The sequence below is a fragment of the Mastigoproctus giganteus genome, chromosome 4 (genome assembly GCF_048544385.1).
Source record: "Mastigoproctus giganteus isolate SK-2022 chromosome 4, ASM4854438v1, whole genome shotgun sequence".
NCBI lineage: Eukaryota > Metazoa > Arthropoda > Arachnida > Uropygi > Thelyphonidae > Mastigoproctus > Mastigoproctus giganteus.
Genome location: NC_143578.1, coordinates 31,326,417 through 31,342,801, shown reverse-complemented (window position 1 = coordinate 31,342,801; position 16,385 = coordinate 31,326,417). Strand labels below are relative to the sequence as shown.

General features: G+C 37.3%; 1 protein-coding gene across 2 annotated transcripts in view; it reads right to left on the bottom strand.

Moving 5' to 3' along the window:
• LOC150086576 (uncharacterized) overlaps positions 1 to 16,385 on the bottom strand; it is a 302,852-nt gene that overhangs the window by 247,266 nt on the left and 39,201 nt on the right. The window contains exon 2 of one of the 2 annotated variants that reach the window (XM_090372615.1): positions 1,515 to 1,635. The exons of the other annotated variant lie outside the window; for it this stretch is intronic. The gene's annotated coding sequence lies outside the window, so the exon portion shown is untranslated. The remainder of the gene's footprint in view (positions 1 to 1,514; positions 1,636 to 16,385) is intronic. 2 annotated transcript variants of the gene reach the window in all.

Genomic DNA, 16,385 nt, shown 5'->3' with positions numbered 1-16,385 from the left:
ATTTAAAATGCACAAAAAATAATTTATATTTAAATCTTAAAGTCATTTCCATATTATTTCCATATTATCACATTAATAATAATATCACATTTATATATGTTATTCGTGACATTTAAATAAATTTTTGAATAGTTTCAAATCTCTTCTCAGTAAACTGACATATGGGCCCCACTGTGTGTGTATGAGACTACAAAGTGTGCGGACAAAGAATTTTGAGTTCATGGAAACAGATGTTTTTTGGAAATTTTAGTCTTTTTGATTAATTAACATTAAATTGTTTGACAAATAGTTTAATAGTATTAGTCAAATTCATTAGTTTATTTTTAAATTTAGCAAGTGATTTTATAAGTTACAACATTATTTATACAGCTATTGTATCGGTGTTTTGGTGCAAATATCGTAGCATGTAACTAGTACTGCAGTGGATTTGTAACGGTGACAAATACAAGCTCCTGCATATGGGTAGCAGTAATCCTAGAGTAACTTATCAATGGCATGGTACTACACTCAGGGTAGTGGAAAATAAAGAAGACCTGGAGGTGATTGTGTAGTCAGATATGAAATTCTCTGAGCAGTGTACACAGGTTGCCAGGACAGCTCATGGGTTTTGTCAATGATATACAGAAACTTTGTTAGAAGGGATAAGGAGCTGACTACCCCTTTTTAGAAGGCCACAGTTAGACTGCATCTTGAGGCCAGATCTGAAGGCCTCACTTCAGGAAGTGATGTAGATCTGCTGGAATGGGTGCAGTTAAGGGCAACCAGATTGGTGAAGGAAACAAAAGAGTACTCTTACCAAGAAAGGCTTCAGTTCTGAAAATTGCATCATCTGGAGTCTAGGCAACTACAGGAAGATCTGATTGAGGTGTCTGAGGCCTTGAATGGATTGAGTAAGCTAAATGTTGATGGTATTCTTACTCCTGCTGAGACTACACAGAAGAGGTAGCACAAATTCAAGTTGAGGATTGGTGGTTGTAGGATAGATATTAGCATTAGTAGAGGCATATGATGCAAGGAAGCAAGCTTATGCAGCATCAGCCAAAAAAAAAAAAAAAAAAAAAAAACTGCTCCCGTTTCACCCCTCTGTTTGTTCCAAATACCTGTCCAGCTCAGCCTTAAATTTATTTAGGCTATTAACTTCCACAACAAAGGATGGAAGTCTGTTCCACCAACCAATTACCTGCTGGCTACAGGCAAACTTCTGCACATCTATCCTACATCTGTCTATGCAGAAGTTTGCCTTCAGCACAGGTGGTTGACTGTTGTAACAGGTTTCCATCTGTTGTTGTGGAAATGGGTTGTTTGAATAAATTCAAAGAACTAGACAAATTCTTGGAGGGTATGGAAGATTTTTGTGAAGTGTGTAGGTTTTTTTTAGCTGATTCTATATAAGCTTGCTTTCTTGCATCGTTTGTCACCTACTACTACAATCACCACCACCACCACCCTGTATTATAACAAAATAACTCTTCACAAAAGCAATTCTACTAAATTTTTAAAAAGGTCTAGCTTACATTCAGTTCCTTTGCTCCAGGAAATTACAAATACCATAGAGATAAGAACTGCAGGTCTGCAAAGAGACCCAAATATGTTGCTTCTATTTCATCAGCTTCCAAATTTCGAAGCACAGGAACCCTAATACAAAAACAGAAATTTAAGTTGTAAGAAAAAAGTTAATGATATATCATTAAAATCATCAAAAGTAATATAATAATTCTTACTTACAGAGTTTTAGCACATATTTATATTAACTCATTTACAAACAGAAATATTCAAAAGAGTAGAAACTTTCATACTTTTATTAACTTGTGAAATTAACATTTTACTACAATGATTTTAAAGGGGGAAAGAGCAGTATGAGCTGGAACACCAGATCCAGCTGCTAATCAGAGAGAAAGAAGTTTAAACCTAAATGTGCATGTTGTTATACTACCAGCTATACTACAAATGGGAGATACAGACAGTCGCTTGACTGTCTGTATCACTAGTTTCACACTAACATAATATATTAATTATTACATAGCTGGCAATTAATGTGTTATCTTATTTACTAAAATGACAGACAGGTAACATATATAGACTGATTACAAACCAAACTACTTGTAAAACAAACTAGCTTATTCTGTCTATTACACTAATTTAATTTAGTTAACAGTAATTAGATAATTACTAAAAGTTTTTCTCAAAAGGATTTCATGATTTTTTTTTCAAAAAATATGAAAAGAAATTACTTCAAAACAGTAAAGACATTTTTTTTAACATTTTAGGCAATGAGAAATCACAAAATTACAGTTAAATTGTCGACTAGTTAATTTTAGCATACAGGTTGGGATGCAACGTGTTAAAGCTTCATTTCCTACATTCCTACATTCCCACTTAGACTTTTTTCCTGAAAACTTGGGAGAGGTCTCCAATGAACACAGTGAAAGGTTTCATCAAGATATTTCTCAAATGGAAAAAAGATACCAGGGGAAATGGAGTCCAAATATGTTGACAGACTGTTGGGATCTCGTGCAACAATTATAAAAGACAAAATAAACGTTTGTTATCGGATAAGCAGTTTTGTAAATAGAATAAGGCTAATAGACCCATAGTTCAATATTTAGTACTGTATGTTCTAAAAATACTGTATATGAAATCTTTTTTTACTAGAAACTTAGTTTTTGACTTTAATCCCTTCTCCCTTAAAATTTGTGGGTGTTACAGCAATATGGTTGCCATATTTGAATTCAGCAATGTCAAATCTACAAGAATCACCATGAATTTTAACAGAGAGCGAAAAAAAATGAGGTTTTTTTTGTCGACCAGTGTAACTGGATATCATTAAAATATACTTTTGGGGGGTAACAACAGATATATTTTTTTTAATTTAAAAAAAAAAAATTTTTTTTTTTTATTTACATCGGCTTCTGTGGCCATAATGCACCTCCCAAAGTTTTTGCATTTTTACTCTGATCCAAGCCCGATGCGAGATTCAAACCCACGACCTTTGGGTTGCCAGGCAGGCACTTTACCCACCTGGCTAGCCCGCTCGGCAACAACAGATATAAAGCACATCATTAATATCTTAAGTGTAAAACACTGTGAATAACAAAAAAAAAAAAAATCAAAAAATGTATTTGCCAGATTAGTACAGAATACAAGATGGTGTTATATATATATTTTTTTACAGTAACACATCAAAACAATGCTGCCTTCTCAGTGGAATTTTTCAAAAAATTTTTATTTCTATTTAGAATAACCATGGCAGTGAGGGTCTATTCCAAAGCAATGGTTTTCTGTCCACTGAAACTCCATGACAGAAACTCTGCAAAGTTTTCTTAATATGTTTCATAAATTTCAGAGTGCACTCCAGGTGCAGAAAAAACAAAATCATATAAACATGGTTTGAAAAATACCTTTTTTCAGTTTTAGAAAATATTTTCAGGAAATACTGGGGAAGGCAGGTGTTATTCCAAAGAACAGAAGTAGAACAAATAAATGAGGAAATGTTAATTTCATGAATTTAGAGTAGACAATAAATGGATGTTGACTGGTTGTTTGGGAGAGAGAGAGTGATGGAATTACAGATGCTAATTCAGAAGAGCAGGCTCAGTGGGGGAGGGAGGGTTTTTTTTTTTTTTTTTTTTTTTAGGAACTAAGGCCATAGGAATATGCTCCAGGAATATGCAGTGGTCATTCCCTGAGCTTTCCGCATCCTTCATATTTAGTGGTGAAGGGCTCGAACCCCGGTCTAATCAAGAAGCGTGTGCTATGCACTGCTGCTGCTCCTTCCCACCTGGCTACGGAGGCGCGAGGGAGGGAGGGAGAAAGAGAGAGAGAGAGAGTGAGTGAGAGAGAGAGAGAGAGAGAGAGAGAGAGAGAGAGAGAGAGAGAGAGAGAGAGAGAGAGAGAGATGGGTCATTAATTAATCTTACAGCTCCATTTCAACTAGAATCTACGATCTTGAGAAGTTTTGAGGGGGTACCATCCCAGATTTTGAAATAACATTCCATGACGGGGAGGAATTTGAGATTTGAACAGGGTCAGTAGCTGTTTAGAAGAAAAGTAATGCTGAACAAAAAACTAAACCCAGTTTTTGATTCATAAAAAGCAATATTTGTGATGTGCTTATGCCAAGAGATAGAAATTAATTAGGGCAATCCCCAATGAAGACATGCCATCCTGTCTTTCTAATCAGCGTAATCAAAGATGAGCAGTACTCCCTTTTTTGTGAGAAATAAGACAGGACTATGTTTTAGAAGTTGACTAAAGTTTCTTCACCCTACTGGAGAATTGCTTGAAGATCCACACTTAAGGATTTGATGGTGGATAATCAAAAAGTCAAAGCTGTTTGTGTAGAGTAAAGTTTCTCAAATTGGAAAGTAGTGTGCAAACACCAGAAAAACTATGAACAGGATTTCGAATCAGTGGAAGAAAGTCATACAAGTACAAAAAAGGAAAAGAATAGGAGAAAGAACTGGGCCTTGGGTAACACTAGCATTAGTTGGGAAATTAGACAATAAAGAACAATCTACTATCACCTGTAGCAAACAAAGAGAAAACTGGTTACCCACGTGCAAAAAACAGATAGCAATCAACAAAATTGGAACTTCTTTAGAGGACTGTTTGCAAAATACAATCAAATCCTTCAAAATGTCAAGTGCATGCAAAAACTGTTCCACTGAATTTGCCAAAATATCAGTAAAATAAGTCAATATATCCAGTGGATCAACACTGATGGAATCTACATTGGAAGTCACTGATCAGACAACGTTTTGAGACAGTGTAACAGTTGATATTGTTATCCATTACTTTTGAATGTGCAATGAGATGATAATTAGAAGAGATGGATCTATCACCGTTTTTATAACTGGGTGGATATGAGAAAATTTCAAAGCATGAGTAAAAACATCAATGGAATAATGCAGTGCAAAATAAGTTAACATAAAACAGAATTAAGTTCATAAGAGAGCCAAAAAAAAATTAAATTTATGTCTCCTTGCATGTGTTGTGTGAGAAAGACCAAAGATACCGTGCCATTAGCATTTAACTTACTCAAACCTTGAGACTTAAAAAGACTTAAAAACTTCATTGAGGTCTCCACAAAGTTTGCCCAGTTCCCAAATGCTATAGAACCTAACTTTCTTGGAAAGAATGCCCTTCTTTGCTCCCTCCAAGTAATCAGGGTTAGATTAAGATACTTTTAAGCTCTAAGCACTTCTTTTCATAAGCTCTTTAGTGGTTATAGTTTTATGGGTGTGCAGATTCATATGGGTAGAAGGGGCATCAAAATTATATTGAATAAATTTTTTTGGATAGCAAAGTGGTATGTAACAGGCCTTAACAGCTGGTTTGATCACTATGCTGATTGTAATGTTCTTATTATTATTAGCCATATGGTGCAAGGAAGCCTAAGGCTTATGCTACACAAGCCAAAAAAAAATTTCTGAATTACTCTGAGAGAGAGAGAGAGAATTAGAGGGGGGGGGAGAACAAGAGTCAGAAGTAGAAGGGAATCATCAAGAAAGAGAAGAATGATGATATCCAGCTCAGGACCATGGGTGTGCCAAGCCCATACTCACCAGATGTGAGCCCCCTGGAGATAATCCTTTGTTCTTATGAATTAAACATGTTTAAAGTGGGCAACAATTTAATACATAGGACAAATACATATTAACAACAATCATATAACAAATAAATACTATGATTGATTGTTGATAAAAAAATGTATTTTAATTATAATTTTATATTTTTCTTTTACATTTTGAAGGAAAAAATGCTATACTACACATTTCGTTTCAGGTTGTCCTGCTTACCAATTTTCAAAATATGGCCACTCTGACACTAATCATTTATGTTTCTCTAGGGATGTACCTTGAAACCTTGTTAATGAATTTAAGGGAAGCATTCTTTTCCAGAGCTAAAGTTGATAAAAAAAAAAAATTCGTCTCTACTCAGCTATAGGAACAATACCCCTTACCCCTTTATCCCTTACTGAAAGAGGTAACTACCATTAGGGGTAAAGGGAAGGGTTATTGCTTCCGTAAAGGCGACTACGATGGACTGAGACAGTATTTAAATTCTATACAGTGGGACCAACTGATGATGTTACCAACAGCAAATTCAAAATGGAAAGCATTCAAAGAACTTATCTTGGAAGCTACTAGGCTTTACATACCAACTAAGAAATATTGTTCAAGGTTTAGGCCAAAATGGATGTCAGGTGAACTAATGAGGCATATGGCAGAGAAGAAAAATGCATGGGATACTTACAAATTAACACATGACACAGAAGCCTATGATAGATACAAGTTGATATGCAACCAAGTTACAAAGGAGGTTAGGCAGGCGAAGGCAGATTACGAGAAATCCTTGGCAAGGGATGCAAAGAAAAACAGCAAAGAGTTCTTTACTTATGTAAACTCTAGAAGGAAGGGGATGAATCAGATTGGTCCACTTGATATTGATGGGTCAACTGTTGATGATCCTGCTCAGGTAGCTAACAAACTAAATGAATATTTTGCATCGACATTCATACATGAGGAGTTATTCAGCAAGGGGAATGCCAGAGGAGTATTCAACTCTAGCAGTAAGCTACAGAATCTTGAAATAACTGGGAGTAAAGTGGAGGAGAAACTGTTGAAGATAAACACAAGAAAGGCACCCGGGGTGGATGGGATCTATCCAGTTATATTAAAGAAGGCAGCAAAGGAAGTAAGCAAACCCTTAGCCATAATTATGAGAGCTTCCTTGGACTCAGAGGAGGTACCCATAGACTGGAAATGTGCAAATGTGACCCCAATTCACAAAGGAGGATCAAAGGCTGACACAAGTAATTATAGACCTGTGAGCTTAACTTCTGTTCCAGGAAAATTAATGGAGGCACTGGTTAAAGAAGCACTGCAGGATCATTTAGACAAGACTTCAGTTATAGCTCAGACACAGCATGGTTTTGTTAAGGGGAAGTCTTGCCTGACCAACTTGATTGGATACTATGATGCAGTCACAAAAGAACTGGATGCAGGGAATAACTTTGATATTATATACTTGGATCTTAGAGGGGCTTTTGATACTGTTGCACATGGAAGACTGCTACACAAATTGGAGCAGTGTGACATTGGAGGCAAATTGCTGCTATGGATAAAGGGGTGGTTGAGGGGGAGAAGACAGAGAGTGGTAATCAATGGACACTGCTCATCGTGGACTAATGTTATTAGTGGAGTCCCTCAGGGCTCAGTGTTGGGTCCATTGTTTTCTGTATTTATAAATGATATTGATGATGGTATATCAAGCTTAATGTCCAAGTTTGCATATGATACAAAGGTTGGCAGGGTTGTCAAGGACACTACTGACACTATGCTGCTGCAACAGGATCTGGAAAGGTTGAGCAGATGGGCTGAGAGGTGGCAAATGAAGTTTAACATTGACAAATGTAAAGTACTACACATGGGAAACAGCAACCCCAGAGCAACGTATCAACTCTGTGGTACTACACTGACAGTGGTAGAGAATGAAAGGGACTTGGGGGTGATTGTGCAGGCAGATATGAAGTTCTCTGAGCAGTGCAGACGGGCTGCAAGAGTAGCTCATGGAGTATTGTCAATGATATACAGGAATTTTTCCAGCAGGGATAAGGAGGTGATTATTCCATTGTATAAGGCAATGGTCAGGCCACACCTAGAGTACTGTGTACAGGTCTGGAGGCCTCATTTCAAGAAGGATGTAGAGCTGCTGGAACGAGTACAGAGAAGGGCAACAAGATTAGTGAATGGAACAAAGGGGTGCTCTTACGAAGAAAGCTTAAGTTTTGCAAATTACAGTGTCTGGAGACTAGGCACCAGCGAGGTGATCTGATAGAGGTGTATAAAGCCTTGAATGGTTTAAGCATGCTCAATGCTGATGGGATTCTTCCTCTAGCTCAGAAAAATCACCTGAGAGGGCATAAATTCAAATTGAGGAAAGACAGATGTAGGATAGACGTGCGGAAATTTGCCTTTAGCCAGCGGGTGGTTGGTTGGTGGAACAGACTGCCATCCCTTGTGGTGGAGGTTGATAGCCTAAATAAGTTTAAGGCTCAGCTGGACAGGTATTTTGAACGAACAGAGGGGTGAAGTGGAAGTGGGGTTTTTTTTTTTTTTTTTTGGCTGATGCTGCATAAGCTTGCTTTCTTGCATCAAATGCCTCCACTAATGCTAAAATGCTAATGCTAATACTTATCTTCCCTTGCGCTATTCTCCACTGAGAATGAAACTATGCAAAACCTCATTTTTATGACATTATTACTGATTTTGTCCTGAAATAATCTTGAAAAGCTCATATTCTGAGTAAATTTTTTACATTACAAAAAAAAAAAAAAAGTCAAAATAAGAACATATATTTTAAAGCATTTATGTATAAGGTTTTCATTTTTATAAAATTCCATGAAAAAATTCACTCCACAGAGCCCACCACTACAAAAATTCAGTGTGAGGATCAAGGTGCAGAAAACCCATTGCTGAAAAGTTAATAAATATTAAAAACATAAAGGGCTTAACACTAAGCACTTGTGATACCTGCTCATAATATTAGCCTATAATGAGCAATGCTTATTTATAATTGCTCTCTATTTCCTACTGCTTAACCATCCCTTTATTCATAGTAGTAACTTGCACCTAATGGTGCATTGCTCCAATTTATAAAACAGTTAATCAGGTTGGGGTTGGACAGACCCAAAAAGCTTTACTGAAATTCAAGTATATGATGTCAAAATAACCTGATATTAATCAGGGTATTTTGACATCATACACATACCAGTCTGATTAGCCATTATGAGCTCAACACAATGGAACCATTCAGTTCCACTAATGACCTCATAGTACCAAAACTATGAAGTCATTATTCAGGTATAGTCACTCCATTAATAAATCCATGCTGAGATTGCCTTATAGCTATACAGGCATTCCTCAATTTATACTGTGCCAGTTTATATTTTTTTTTCTACATATCCATAATTCATAATCCATTATATCCATAATCCATCCTTCAGACATTTTTCACTCACTTATATGTGGTGAAACAACTAACTAACTCTGTCACAGTAAGGTTATACAGTCAGTAAGATATACAATCCAAAACAAATTTCAATACGGATGAAATATATTTATTTTTGAAAAAAAAAAAAATGCCTAATAGATTATTCATTACCAAGGTGAAAAATCTATGCTAGGATTTAAGACATCTAAATAACATTTTACTCTTTCCTTCAAGAGAGAGCTGAAGGAGATTTTAAATTCAGGCCAACGCTAGTTTACCACTCTCATTGAAGGATTATCTGAGGTCAAGGTTGCCTTGTTCTCTGGAAAGCAGATAAGGACAGATTACACAGACAGGTTTTAAAGAATGTGGTGTGGATTATTTTTGCTCAGCTGCTAGTAAAGACTGTATTGAAAATAACCTCGTAGATAAAGTACTGCTGGTTTGTAGGGATATTTTTTGGAATATCCACAAAGTGTAGGTTTGCCGGAAGGCAAGGTTGAGGTTGTTTTCGTATTAACAGATACAAGTTAACTATTTCAACCTATGGATCAAAGTGTCATCACAAATTTAAAGTACCATTACCATTTTCCATAGAAATTAATAAAAGCAAAGATGATGGAGCTGCAAATGTAAAACAATTCTGAAATCAACTGAACATCACTAAAAATATAAATATCAATCATGAAGCCTGGAACAAAGTTTCCAATTGCATAAAGGTTGTTTGTTAAGTTTCTATCCTCTCATAGAAGAAAGTTGTATTTTTGGTACATATATATATATATATATATAACAAAGTTATTGTAGGTAGCATGAATGTTACATGTGCTACCAGTTATTGTTTTTTTTTTTTTAGGTAATTTAAGCTCAAGCCTATACAAATGTAACTTTTTGCTCATTGCTATCAAACTGATTTATGAATAATTAAAAATGGCTTCATCAAACAATCAAACTCAAATTGCAATCAAAACAATGGAAGCATACTGATTCATTACCTCCAAAAGAAGGCCAATTCAGTCCCACTGGCAGGCAAGATCACAGCATCCATCTTCTGAGATTCAGAATGGTTAATAATTGTATATTATCTTCCAAGGGTGAATATTTATGCTAAAGTAGTAACTAAATTATGAGATACAATCAAGTAAGGAGGACAGGAAAGTTGACTAATGGTGTCTTGTTTCTCCAGAACAATGCACCTGTTCACACACTGGCTGTAATTCACCAGGCTGACTATGAATTATTGCTCCACCTCACGATAATTATCATATCTAGCCCAATCTTATTTCTGCCTATTTTTGAAACTAAAACCAACTGTCTGCTTGTCTGTATGGGCCACAGAAAATAAACTCTCAGTCTCCACTGAGAAGAGCAAAACCCTCCTATTGAAAAGCAAACTGGACTTCTCCAGACCTCCTACCATATGTTTTAATAGCCACCCACTAAAAAACTACCGATTGGTGAAGTACCTAGGAGTAATTTTGGACGACAGGAGAACTTTCATCCCACATATCCAAGCTATCAAAGAAAAGATAAAAAATTACATCATTATGTTAGCACGCTTTACCCGCAAGGACTGGGGTCTTAAAGGACCAACTCAACGCCTTCTATATTCAGCAGTATTCATACCAATTGTCACTTATGGAGATGCAGTATGGTACCACCGAATGACTACAGTGCATGCACAACATCAAATTCAGCAAATTCAATGACTTATGCTACTACAAATGACCTGCGCATGTAGAACGACATCAACTGCCACCCTACAGGTACTAACAGGCTGCCTCCCCTTGGACCTCTACATCACTTTTATTGGACTCTCTCATGCCATTAAGAAGAATAAGGAAGCAGAATTCCTCACTATTCAAACCCGTACCGATACCAATATCAAACAGGAACATAAACATGTGTGGCTAGAATTGATAAACCTATGGCAAACCCACTGGAATAACTCCACAACTGGTGCAACTACTAAACTTTTCTTTCCTGAGGTAACCTACATCAACAAACAACGTTCCACTTGATTCTTCCCTAACGTCTATGCTTCCTTCTTATTAACTGGCCACGGGTCCTTCAAGAGACGCCTTCTAGAGTTCAGCCTAGTCGAGGATGCCCTCTGTACCTGCGGAGAACCTGAAGACTGGGACCACGTGATGCACTCATGCAATGCTTAGACCTAAGAACCCAACTACTCCTAGACCTACACACTACATCACATCACTTCAACCAGAAACCAAGTTATTGGAATCTAACGATGCCTTCCGTGCACTGACCAGTTATGCCAATGAGGTCTTTTGTCGTCGCTGGCATCACCTGCAACTCCCTAACACTACTCCTAGATAACCACCTCCACACAGCAACTGATACCCAGCACCGGAAACTTCCAGTCATGAAACTGCAAAATGTGGCCAGCCCTGTCAGCACCGCTCCGCGATTCTCTATTGGAATGATCCCAGACTCTTTAATTTGAACTTTACCTGTTCTCTTCTTCCTACCCACAGTCCCTCTCCAAGACTCCCACAACTGCACCTAGCACTCTTCCTTTCCCTTTTCGCCTGGGGGGATGTTTATGTTCAGTCATCCCCCACTGTCTTCCCTGTCTTCCACTTTCCTTGGCCCTGGCCACTCTCGCTCCTGCAGGAGTGTGGACGGCCCGTTAGATGTCTAACTCTCTAACTCCTCGTGCCAAGGGATGGATGCTGGGAGGCTCCTTCCTGGTGATCGCGTCTCCCGGTAACGAAGAGGCCAGTCAAACAACACACTATTCACACAACCCACACTGACTGGCTTTGCAATGTTAACAGAGTACTTAACATGGATTTGTGGGAAACCACGGGAACCACATAACAATAACACTATGTTTGAAGAAAAGTGTTCTTGTAGAGGAGTAGAGGATTCAATTCACATAAGGCACTATGTGCTGCTTATGATGATTTAAGACTGCAGATGTTAGAAGATATAAATTTAAGTAAATTGGAATTTACTGATGTATTTTTAACAATTAAAAATTATATAATTTTTAAAGTCTGAAAGGAAGGTCTTTGAAAGGCAACAAAGTGGGAATATAAGGCAAGGCATTGCATATGTAAATATTGTCAACAGAATTTGTATATAGATGTACAGTGTATACCTATTGCATATATAGATATTAATTGTTTTTAATTTACAGAGCATACAAAATGTTGTTATAATTACACAGTTTTTATTGTATATAGAGAATTCTATTTTGAGAAAGCAGTAACAGAGTTCAAAAATGATGTGATTAGTCACTGAAAGAGACTAGGAGTGGCAGTACACACCTGTCCTCCAGCATCAAGGAGGTCTGAAGTAATAACTATTTATTTGTAATATGGCATGTTTTATTATTATACTAGACAGTGCAGACCCACCTCCCCAAAGGTAGGGGCAGTAAATGAGTGATGAAGTCTAAAGATTTTTGATAATGACTGGGGCTATGTGGTCAATTAAATGATTTTTAAATTAAGTGTTGATAATGTGTCCTTAACATTCATGCTACCTGGTAACACACGTAACATTCATGCTACCTACATGTTAAGATGATAAGGTGATAGCAGCCACACACTTTCTGCATAACCTTCAAGAAAGCAACTACAAAGCTCGGATCATGAATCTGGAGCATCAGTAGAAAAAGTGCACTGATTTACAAGGATATTAGATAAAAATGGTGCAAAGTCAATATCACTTAATAATTCCTCCTATGCAAGGCTAGGAACTTATCAAACAAACCTCATGTATATCGTGTCTGGGAAAAATTATGGCCAGAATAGTAATTGAAAAAGATTGTAAGACACTGTACAGCAAATCCAAGGTGAGTGAGTAACTAGGCAAACAGTTAAAACTCTGGGGAATTGGAGAAAGATTATTTTTCAAAACATTGAGAGATAAAAGAGATAAAACACATGAAATAAAATGAAAATGAGCAAACCTTTTTCTGCTCATTTTAATATGATAGGACAGATTCCAGAGTAATAGCCATATGGTGCAAGGAAGCCACAGGCTTTTGCTGCACTGGCCGAGGAAAAAAAAAAAAAAAAAAGGGTAGATAAAAAAAATACAAATTATTTGCTTCCCTCCTCATATATGTAACTATCCATTTGACTTCTCAATTTATTCAAGCTGTCAGCCTCAACTACCTGTAAAGGTAATCTATTCCAGCAAATATTGATTCGCTGGCTAAAAGAAAACTTTCTACAATCTAGTCTAGTCTAGACCTCTTCCCCTGTAATTTGAATTTATGCCCACAGGCTATGGAATTCTCTAAAACAGAGAAAATTCCACCTTTGAATGGAATCTAGAAGCCTGAGAGAGAGAGGTTTTGCAGGCAACGCTCCAGATATGTTAATAATATTCCATGGTATGGTGGATTTGCAATTTGTACAGAGTGAACAGCTGTTTGGAAGAAAAGTAACGCTGAGAACAAAAGAGAAAACCAAGTTTTTTAAATGCGGAGGAAGCAATATTTGTAATGTGCTTGTGTCAAAAGAGATTAAAAGTCAGGGAAATCCCCAAAAGAGATATATCATTTTGGCTAGAAATCAGAGTGTCACCAAAGATAAGCATAGGAGCAGAAGACTCCTTTTTGTGAGATATAGATAAGACTGAGTTTAAGAAGGATTGAAATCAACTAAGTTGTCTTTGCCCCACTGGAGAATTGCCTGGAGATCGGCATTTAAGGAATTGGAAGCGGATATTCGAGAAGTTGAAGCTGATTGAGCAGGGCAAGTTTTCTCAAAATGGAAAGTAGAATGCAATGTGCTATCATCAACAAAACTATGGATAGGATTTCCAGCCAATGGAAGAAGGTCATTAATATACAAGAGTAAAAGTGTGGGGGAAAGAACCGAACCTTGGAGGACACCAGCATTAGTTGAAAAGTTAGAAGACAGAGAGCCATTTACCATCATCCTCAGTGAGCAATCAGAGAGAAAACTGGATAACCAATTATAAAAAACAGTTGGCAAACCATAAGATGGAAGCTTGTTTAAAAGACCTTTATGACAAACATGACTGAAAGCCTTTGAGATGTCAAGAGCAACTGCTTGCGTTTCACCAAACTTTTCCATTGAATTTGTCCATAAATGGGTAACCTAAGCCAAAATATCAACCAGTGGATCGATAGTGACGGAATCCATATTGGCGATCGTTGATCAGACAGAAGGTGTCTAGGTAATTTAAGAGTTGGCAGTTAATTGATTTCTCCATTACTTTAGAGAGACTACAAGTAATTGCAATGGGACGATAATTGGATGGGAGAGATTTGTCGACCTTTTCAGGAACTGCCTGGGTATGAGCAAATTTCCAAGCAGAAGGAAAACACCTTTTGAATAAGAAAGTGAAAAAAGGCAGCAAAGAAGAGGAGTAAGTTCAGGAGCACAGGTTTTGAGAACAAGTGGAGAAATACCACCAGGAACTGGAGCTTTCTTAGCATCAAGATTTGTCAAAATCGTTCTGACATCCTTTTGACAGAAGATCACAAGATACATTTGAATGGAGCGTGTTGGGAATGGTGGGAGGTGTTTCACCAAGATCATTAATACATTGAGTTGGAAGAAAAATGGGATGCCAGCAGGTCAGCTTTATCCTTGGCTGAAGTGACAACAGAACCATCTGATTTTGACAGAGGTGGGAGCAGAGCTGGGTAAAAGCTGTGGCCAAATAGCTTTGGCAAGAGACCAGAATGCTCGGCTATCATTAGAGCAAGAAGCAAGTTTTCTACTCTTAGCCTGTTCAAATTCTAGTTTGGACTGATTAATAACTGCTTTACAATTGTTGCGAGCTTTGGTGTAGGCAAAAAATGAAACTCAAGAATTGGAAACAAGCCAATTACGATACACAACATTCTTCTCTTGAACAGCCTTAGCACATTTATTGGAAAACTAAGGTTTAGATAAAGGACAAGAGTTTAAAGTGGAGTATGGAATAAAAGATTCCATTCCTACAAGAATAATATCACTGACACGATCTGAGCAAATGTTGACATGAGAAGTTTTGAAAGAGTATTCTGAACAAGGAAAAGAAATCTCGCAGGTCATCCCATTTTGCATTCTTGTAATGCCAAACAATACGAGGTTGGGAATAACCATGAGATAAAGGCTCCATTGGAGAAGAGACAATCACCGAGTTGTGATCTGAGGTGCCTAAAGGACCACTCACTTCGACCGTGTACTTAGAAGGGCTGTTTGTGAGAAAAAGATCAAGCGTGTTGACTGTATGGTTAGGATTGTCTGGTATTCTTATAGGTAAATGAACAATCTGTGCAAGGTCATTAGTAATTGCAAAAGCCTCAGCATCTTGACCAGCTGGGTTGGTGTGACTAGAAAACGGAAGCCAGCTGGAGTTGTGAACATTAAAATCACCAAGGAAAATTACCTCACTCTTAGGAAAGTTGGACTGGGGAAAGTAAAGCTGCAAAGAGAGGAAGTTAAAGAGCTCCAAGTGATTAGTGGAGTTGGGAGAATGGTAGAGACAACAGATGAATTTGACACAGTGAGGTAGAGAGATTTTAAGCCAGAGAAGATCGAAAAGAGGAGATTCCAAATTACCAAGTCTCTGACAGGGAATATCGGAATAGACATATGCAAAAATTTCACCTTTGAGGTGAAAGGAATCATACATCAAATAATTTGGGCAACTGAGATGAGCAGTGGCTGAATCAACCGGTAACTGAAATTCTGTCAGAAAGAGTACAAGGGGTTTAGCAGACTGCAAGTGGAAATGGACATCATTGAGATTAGAACAGACCACGTATATTTGTGAAATGAACTAGGAAGAGTTTGGGAGGTTTAGATCTTTTCGCAGATAGGCTTACTCTATTAGCTTGACAATTCATGGTGTATTCAATAGTAAGAAAAAGGGGGGGACATGCTGTATGAAGTAATGAAATTTTTGGATATGGCGTACACATGGTAAGAATATATCCAGAACCTTGACATAAAGTGGCCTCGACAATGCCTTGGTGAAAGGAATCATACATCAAATAATTTGGGCAACTGAAATGAGCAGTGGTTGAATCAACCGGTAACTGAAATTCTGTCAGAAAGAGTAACAAGGGGTTTAACAGACTGCAAGTGGAAATGGACATCATTGAGATTAGAACAGACCACGTATATTTGTGAAATGAACTAGGAAGAGTTTGGGAGGTTTAGATCTTTTCGCAGATAGGCTTACTCTATTAGCTTGACAATTCATCGTGTATTTAATAGTAAGAAAAAGGGGGGACATGCTGTATGAAGTAATGAAATTTTTGGATATGGCGTACACATGGTAAGAATATATCCAGAACCTTGACATAACGTGGCCTCGACAATGCCTTGGTATGTGCTTGTTAATAGGTGAGACTGATGGGATGCTCTTAAATAACAATGAAATAAGGG